The 9163-nt window shown below is 33.9% G+C and overlaps 1 protein-coding gene across 8 annotated transcripts in view; it reads left to right on the forward strand.

Annotated features, from left to right (window-relative positions):
• The window catches only part of ATF7IP (activating transcription factor 7 interacting protein), a 126982-nt gene that overhangs the window by 46832 nt on the left and 70987 nt on the right, over positions 1–9163 (forward strand). The window contains exon 1 of one of the 8 annotated variants that reach the window (XM_032253705.1): positions 193–4247. The exons of 6 other annotated variants lie outside the window; for them this stretch is intronic. The gene's annotated coding sequence lies outside the window, so the exon portion shown is untranslated. Of the gene's footprint in view, positions 1–192; positions 4248–5451; positions 5820–9163 lie in introns of those variants that run through there. One more of the 8 variants, XM_032253706.1, reaches the window with a different exon arrangement.

Consider the following 9163-nt stretch of genomic DNA (forward strand, 5'->3'; position numbering starts at 1 on the left):
ATCACCTGAGGTTAGCAGCTTGAGACCAGCCTGGCCAACATGGTGAAACCCCATCTCTACTAAAAATATGAAAATTAGCCAGGCATGGTGGCATATGCCTGTAATTCTAGCTCCTCAGGAGGCTGAGGCATGAGAATTGCTTGAACCCAGGAGGTGGAGGCTGCAATGATCCGAGATTGTGCCAGCGTACTCCAGCATGGGCGACAGAGGGAGACCATGTCTCAAAAAACAAACAAAAAAAAAGTTGTTTGATTTGTATTTCATTTTTTTGCCTAATTCTCCTGGCTGGAACTAGTTCAATGCTGACTAAAGGATGAGAGCAGATTATCTCTTCTTGTTCTGATCTTAGGGTGAAATATTTCAGTCTTCTACCATTAAGTATAATAGATGTGGGGTTTTCTTGGTGCCCTTTATCAGGTTGAGGAAATCCTCTTCTAAGTTTGTTGACTGAATTCTACTATTAATTGCTATGTTAAATTAAGGATAAGATAATTTAATACTTAGAAAGCTGCTGGTAATGCTCTGGTAGCTAATACCTGAAGCGGTCAGCTGGCTGGTAAAACTGGGGAGGGAGTCTACTCTCAGGTCCCATTTACTGAATAGATAGGTTTTACCGGTGATCTTAAATGACATCTCCATTTTTAAAAGATAAAGAAGACAACTGTGGAAGATACATGTAGATGATTGCTCAACATTCTGTTAAAATGGTGTCAAAACTTAGAGGGCGAAATGTGTAAGAAGGGTGCCTGTGCTGCAGAAAACAACTTGGTACTGAATTGGGTGTCTGGTTTACCTTACCAAGTTAAAATTACTATCTGTGTAGTTATTGATAGCAGCATAGTTATTGATTTATTAATTCACATGATAGGAAAGTTGAAATTAATAAATTATCACAAACTAATGAGAAAAGGATATGTTTTGTTATAGTGTCCGACATATAATTATTCCTTGATAAGCATAAGTTTCTTTTACTCCTTTCAAGGTGTGCATTAAAAAGGGTGTTTTTCAAGGCGTTAATTAAAGGGGGAATTTATAAGGCATGGTTGGGAATAATAAACATCAAATTCAAGATTATGCTTATCTTTTCATTTAGGAGTCGAGGATGAAGGAGGAGGAGTAAGCTATTATATTGTACAGGGCACTTTATTTTTATTTCATAATGCAAAATGAATTATATGTGTCTGTATAGCCAAACATTAATAAAATAATATATAACTTGAGCTAGAATGGAACTTAACAAGCATCTGGTCTAACCTTCTCAGTTTTACAGTTGAGAAAACTGAACTCTATAGAGTTAAATTGATTTATTCTATGCTGTTGTATACTAACGTTAGAACATGGAATAGAACCTAGTTTTATTAGTTCAGAAGTCTTTTTTTATGCCACGCTTTTTAGAATATGTGTATTTTAAATTGTGATAGTTTGTGTGGTATTTTACAATTATACTGCTTTGCAGCAAGAGGATTATAATATCCGTACCTTTTGCCATGTGATGTGAAGTGTTTCCCCTTGGTAGATTTTTACTTCCTATTCCCTTAATGATTATTTTGGATTTAGCCATTGGAATGTGAAGGAAAGTGATGTACACCATGTCTAAGCAAAAGCTTTAAAACAAGCATGTCCCGCTCGTGGCCCACGGGTTACATATAGCCCAAGACTGTTTTAAATGTAGCCCAACACAAACTCGTAAACGTTCTTAAAACATCATACATTTTTTTCTTTGCGATGTTTTTTTAAGCTCCTCAGTTATTGTTAGTGTATTTTATGTGTGACCTAAGACAATTCTTTCATTGTGGCCCAGGGAAGCCAAAAGATTGGACACCCCTGCTAAAAGCTATTGTATACTGTATATCTCTGTATTGCCAAAAGCTATCATATACTGTATATATGATAAACAGTACATCAGAGTGTACATATATATACAATATACATCAGAGATATTACAGTGTACGTATATCAGAAGTATACAGTATACAATACTTTTCCCTCTGCCACAAGGCCTAGATGGGATGAGGGAGACCTGTTCCTTCAGCCTGGTGTCCTAGAATGAAGAAGTATAGTTATTAGCCAGTGAAATTTTGTTGTTGTTGTTGCTGCATTATCACCTAGTAAAAGGTGACACAGGAAGTTGGCTATCCAGCTTTTGTCTTTAGGTTGGGTTAATAAGAAAAGTAAGTATTTCCTGGCATTTGAAGGATTTACATCTTTCATCTCTTCATACCTCATTCTGGGTGTTTTAGTTCACCCAAGTAAAATGTGAAAAGTACATTAGGACAGATGATTTCTATTACTGATGGTTATTTATTTATTTTTTTAATGAGACCTAGTCTTGCTATGTTGCCCAGGCTGGTCTCTACCCTTTAGGCTGAAGCAATCCACTGCCTCAGCCTCCCAAGCAGCTGGGATTACAGGTTATGTGCCACCGCTCCCATCTCTGGACAAATGATTTCTTAAATTTCTGTGGAGATAAATACAACACCTTCTTTAACTTCACTCCTTTTCTGCATAGGGATAATAGAGTTTGGCAAGCTAGTAGGGTCTTGATGGAAAATTGGCCAGTTTTCTAAGGGGGTGTATTCTAAAATGACATTTGTTAGATCAGATCATTTAATTTTATTTTGCCCATGTAACACAATGATCCCCAAAATCGACTTGGAGAATTAATTTTAAGATATCTTACTTTTTTGTCATGTGGACCATTCCAAAATTTCTCAAAATATAGCAGTGAATGTAACAAGAAGTTAGACTGTAGTGACACTTCTGGTTTCGATGTAACCAAAATTTTAAGGACATGATTTACTCCTGCCTTGTCCAGGGAATTGTTGGTAAAGCAAACTCCCTATTTCTTTTGTGGTTGGTTATTTTTTACAATTTAGTTTGGGGTTATTGCTTTCTGCATTTTGGTTGGTGACAGGAAGAGAGGCTGATTTGTTGAGGTGTCAGATATTATAATCACTCAATAACTTACTCAATTGACTTTATGAGTATTTGATAAACAGATTTTACCACTTTTTTTTAAAGATGGCAGGATAGCTAGTGACAGTTATTTTATACCAGTTGAGATAACTGTAGCTAATCATGCAACAGTATAACATCTGTTTACATAGCCTTTATGTTATACGGAATATAAGTAATTTAAAGATGATTTAAAGTATACAGGAGTATATGCATAGGTTATATGCAAATACTATATTATTTTATATAAGGGACTTGCACATTGTCAGATTTTGGTATCTGTGGGGAGTCCTGAAACAAGTCTCCCACAAATACTGATAGATATCATATTTAAAATAAAAAATTTAAAATTTTTATACTAAATTTGAGCAGATAAGTATCAAAGTGAGTGAACCGTTGCATTGTCAGATTCCCTGTTTAATGGGCAATAAATAGTAAAGCAGATTGTTAGCATTTATTTTGCAAGTCACTATTCTTTATGATTTTATTTTCAAGAGTATTGCAAATTCTCAAGCAAAATTTAGTTTCAGCCGAGAATGGGATTCTTAAAGAATCTAATAGCAGAGTTGCATTTCTAAAGAGGCTAGGAATTACCAGCATAAAGTGATTATTTAATATTTAATTCAGCCATTTAATGAAAATAAACTTGAATTAAAATTATTTTCAGCAGAAAAATGAAATTTTCATTCAGAAAAATGTTATACTGTCAGCCAACAACATGAATATAATTAGAATGCTTTTGTTAAAGACAGAAATGCCATGTCCACTTAAAAGATTTTGCTTAATGTTTTCTAAGCTTTTGCTTTAGTTTTATTTTTAAGTATACTTCATCAGATATTCATAACTTTGAATTAATAGAGCATTTGTGTTGTTTATGTGTTGTGTATGCTTTTTGACCCAACAATCGTGGTACTTAGTTAAGTCTGTTCTTGGAAAGCAGTACAGACCCTAGTTTATTTAATCAAAGAAACCCTAGTATAGACCTGTTTTTCAAACAGCGCATCTGGAGTTACATTCCTAATGTTTCCATTTCGTTGTTCACCTTGTTCACCTTTATTTTCACATTCTTTGGGTTTTTGATAGATCACTTGTCCTCATCTGCTTCCCTTGTTGCTGGGCAAGGTTTGTGACACTGATGTCTGATTGGTTTTAGACTATTTCGGCTTTGAGCCAATCAGACAGTGAATTTCAGTTCTCTCACAGGACTGAAACATTGAAGCAGCTGTTGATTTATTTTTCCTTTGGGGAGATTATATAAACTAAGAGTATGGCTGCAGCAAGCTCCCTCTTGGGTATGTTTGAAAAATTACAAGGTTCATTTGTAAGGAAGGGGGGAAATGAGGTTTATTTTTAAAACTTGTTTATTAAGAAAACCTAATAGGTAGTGAATTTGAGAAAAAAAATTCTCATAACAAATTTTCCATTTTTATTTTATAATCCTATTTAAAGAACTATAGAATGGTGTAATATAAGAAAAATGTGTCTTTCATGAATATTTACTCTGTAATCCACATAAAGCTTTGAAAGGACATCTCATATAACCTTTTGTAACTTGCTGCAAAAGGCAGTTGAGAAAAGGATGTAGTAATTGTATTCATACCACTTAATATCAGACAGAATCAGACATTTAAATTTCATTAGATGAATTAAACTAAGTCAGTTCAGTGCAGTAGACAGCACAACACTTCATAATACTATCCATAGTAATCCTTTGGGTCCAGAATACTATTAATTTTTGGAATCAGAAATCTGTAACAATAGATGGGTATGAAATTTTTTTTTACTTATCAGGATTTAAGGTTTTGCTAGATTTTTAGTATATATCTATATATATATAGTCCATGGCATTTTTAAAAAAGAGATTTACATTCGAATTTTGCATTGTAAAGAAAAGTATATTCTTATATATTGTCTATGTTTGACTTATTCCTCAAGTAGGAAATTAATTTATATTAATATATATTTCTGGAAATATGAATATTTATTAAAACAAATAGCATAAAAGATGTAAATCTTATATGTGTGGAATATTTAATGCATGTTATGTGGATTTAGGATTTTATGTAAACTGTTCTAGATTACTTATTTCAAACAAAGAACCACACTGAAGTATTGCAGATCCAGCTTTTGTTTAACTATGTTTTTCTGACCTTATTGTCTGTCTCCTGTTGCTGGGCAGGAATCAGAATGCTGGCTGCTGATTGGCTGAGTTTGTGAGCAGCTCTTGAACAGCCATTTAAATTCTTGAGCTTTTTGAGCAGGCAGATTGTAGGCTAAGACAAAACAGCTTCCCTTTGTTGTTTTATTGCTATGATCTCTTGCTAGAAAGTAGTGGGTGGAGGGGTCTGAAGCAGAGAAGGGACTAATGTTTTCATTTAAAGAAGCTCGTTGGGCTTTCCTTAAAAATATTTAAAAAAAAAATCTACAAAAAATTTGAAAAAAATTTCCAAGCCAGAGAGACTTATTTGCAGGTAACACACCCTTCTCTGGTTACTTAAATATAAATTCCTATAGAAAAAGATTTTAGTAGTGATAGTATTTTCCCAGAGTTCTTGAATATACAGAGACTTTATTTTGACACTCTTCCTCATGAAGAAAATACTTTCAGGAGAAACTAGTTCATCATGTTTTGCAGTTACTTTTAGACATGGCAGACATCTTCTGCCGTAAAATACCAATGCTTTTTTCTGTGAAAATGAATTACAGTCATGTGAAAGCTTTCTGATTTGAGTTGGCACCTGAAATACTAACATTTATTTTATAGAATAGTTTTATGAATGGCATCTTAGTTCTAGGTGACAGTATTAAAATGATCCTTGTAAATGTTTTGCTCTGGCATTACAGCCATGGAGACTTGTTTTCAGGTAACACACCCTTCTCTAATGTGTATCTTTGTTAAATATGCTTTGCTAATGCAAAATAGATTTTTAAAAGCAGAGTGCTGATTGGTTTGTACGGATATGGCTGAACTAGTTCGAGCTGATTGTTCGTGCTTCTTCCTTATTGCTTTGTCTGTTTTTTATTATACTTAGAACCCATAAGATCTGGTAAATGGCTGTAGTGTGCTCCCTTGTGGGTATGGGTGGTAGTTATTCTATAATTCTTTTTAAAGTACTTTATTATTACTGAAGTTAATGACAATTTTATTGATAAAATCAGCTTTTCTTAAATTATATTTATTTTTATTAAATATTATTTGGTGGTGGCAATTTAATATTAAATGTGAGGTTTACATGTTGGATTTTATACAAACATATATATATATATATATATATATATATATATATATATATATATAAAAAATACCAAAAGTGTTTAACAGTAATTTGTCTCAGACTCTTTATTCCTAAAAACATTATCCTGAATATTTGGATGGTGATGGTTATAATGTTTATTGAGTGCTTATTACATTCCAAGTGTTTAATATATAGAATCTCATTTAGTTCTCATGGCAACCTCTATGACAGGTGTTAGAATTAGTCCCTTTTTAAGGTAGCTGAAACTAAGAAATTGATGTTAGGTAATTTGCCCAGTCTCACACAGTAGGTTCCCTGGCAGAGTGGAAATTCAAATCTATGACTCTGTCAACAGTATACAGAGTTCATATTCTTAATTGGGTTGTTAAAAGTTATGAATTTTTTAAAGGAATGCTTACTTCTAATGCAATTGATAATAATTACCAGCTATCCATATAATATCTGAGAAATGTGGATATTATGAGGTTAAAGTCCAAAAGAATGGCCGTTCAGTATTTGGAAATACTTAATGGGTAACTATTCTACTTATATTATACATTTAATTATTTTGTAGTTTTGGAATCAGCAAGGAAAAGTGACAGCAAAATACAATGATTGTATCTGTATCTTTTTGCAGAAAATTTTACAGTTAGCATAACTTTGTAAAGATAGGAAGGGAAAAGCCTTGAAGCTGTGAAATTTTAGTCTGTAATTAAAAACTCCTAACACAGTGTCTATTACAATTTTGTATTGAGGTTTCTGTTTAAATGAAGAATAATTTTTCTAAATATTTAGTTATATGATTTAAATAAAATGGCTAGAAAGACTAAGAAATATATTCTTAGTGAATTGGCTTAGTGTGAGAGACTGAATACAGAATGTATCACAGTCTAGAAATTCTCTGACAAAGTGGTAGATTCTCTAGCTGAATTGGCCTCCAGCAAAAAGGCTAGGCTTATTGTTATATGCCCTTCAGCCAAAGACCAGCAGGAGCACACTTGTAATTGAACAAGTCAGGTTTACTATTTGTCGCAGGGGGGAACAGTATTCACTATGGGGAAACTGTAAGGCACATCAATCAGTAAGAGGACGATTTGTGTATAGTAGAGTATAGGTTGGGTTATTTTGGGGAGATATTAAGGAAGTAGATCCTTACTGTGGGTTGGGTGACATCAGGACATAGGGACACTTCTATACTTGGGTATCTCAATAAATTTTATCTATATAGGGAGGACAGACTAATGCAAGATAAAGCTGTAATTGATGAAGAAGTAGCCATCACTCATCTAGTGAGGCGGGATGTTTGGAATTTTGTGGGTTGCACAGTGACCTTGTCTGACTTGAATGTTCTCTGAGTTGGCTTTATGTCTAACCGGGGAACAACATGGCTTAGCTGTAAGCATCAGATCAGTTAACAACATTGAGCCCTAACTGTGAGTATCGGTTGAGTTTCCAGACATCAGGGGCTGGCTTGCTTTCTTTCTCAGGTCAAAGCAAGTGTATTCTACCGTATCATTTCTACTGGTGATGGTAATGGTAAGTGACTATCCAATGTGAAAACAGTATTCCTGCCTCCTGTACATCGTAGTCCTTAAAGGAATTTTGTTTTATTCTCGTATTGTTGAAGACATTGTTTTTCTTCAGAACCAAATTGTTGCCCTCTTTTGCTTGCCTTTATTGCACTGGCCAGATGTTAATATGGAAATGGTTACTGGAAACATCCTTGATTTTTTTTTGATCTTATGTCAGAATCAGTCATGCTATCTTTAGTTTTCTTGGTAGATAACCTTTATCAGATTTGAGTAATTTTCCTTGTATTATTAGTTTCTGAAGAGTTGTAATTATGCATCAGTCTTGAATTTTGTCAAATGAATATTCTGTATTTGTTGAGGTAATCCTTTATTCATTTTCTCCCTCTGTTCTGTTTATGTGGTGAATTAAATAGCTTGATTTCTTTTTGTGGTTTTCTTTTTGGCTTAACAGAAATTTATTGTCTCAGAGTTCTGGAGGCTACAAATTTGAAATCATGGTGTTGTCACTGCCATTCTCCCATTGAAGGTGCTGAGGAAGGATCTGCTTAGGTCTCTCTCCTAACTTCTGGCAGTTGCTTGGCTTGTGGTACCATAACATCAGTTGTCACATGGCATTCTCCTAGTGTGCATATCTGTCTGTGTCCAGATTTTCCCCTTTTTATAAGGACATCAATCATATTGGATTAGGGCTCACTGTAGTACCTTTATTTTACCTTTATTACAACGGTAAAGGCCCTATCCAAGTAATGTCACTTTCTGAGGTACTGGGGCTTAAGACTCTAATATCTTTTTCTGGGGGTGTGGAGTGTGGGATGCTGCACAATTCAGTCAGTAATAACCTGGTGCCAGACATTCATTCTGTTTAGGCAGAACTCATCAGTTATACACTCTGGTGGGCAGGAAATAAAGCCAGAATGCTTCATGGCTTGTTGATGGTCAACACTGCTTGATTTTTGAATGTGAAATCAGCTTTGTATTTTTCTAAGTGAGCTTCACTTGGTCAGAATGTATTACCTTTTTAAGAAACCCACTTCTACATAACTTACAGATGAAAGAAGAAATTAGAAAATATTTTAACAGAATAATGTAAATGACCCATTAAAACGTGAGATGCAACTAAAGTAGCTCTTAGAGGGAAATTTATAGCTTTATATGCATACATTGCAAAAGAAGTGAGATTGAAAACAATGCTTAAGCTTGAATCTCAGGGAAAAGGATGGCATATTAAACTCTTTCCAAAAAAAAGTAAGAGAAAAGAAATAAATATTATAGGAAAAAAATTAAAACAAGAAGTAGATGTAAACTGAGAAATAACAGCCAAGATAAAGGTTCATACTTTAATAAGTAAATCGAATTGATAAAAATCTAGCACAACTTACCAGTAAAAGAGTATACACACACACACACACACACACACACACACACACACACACACACACA

Source organism: Sapajus apella, unplaced genomic scaffold (genome assembly GCF_009761245.1).
Source record: "Sapajus apella isolate SASKATOON/1434 unplaced genomic scaffold, GSC_monkey_1.0 scaffold84, whole genome shotgun sequence".
In the NCBI taxonomy this organism is placed as follows: Eukaryota; Metazoa; Chordata; class Mammalia; order Primates; family Cebidae; genus Sapajus; species Sapajus apella.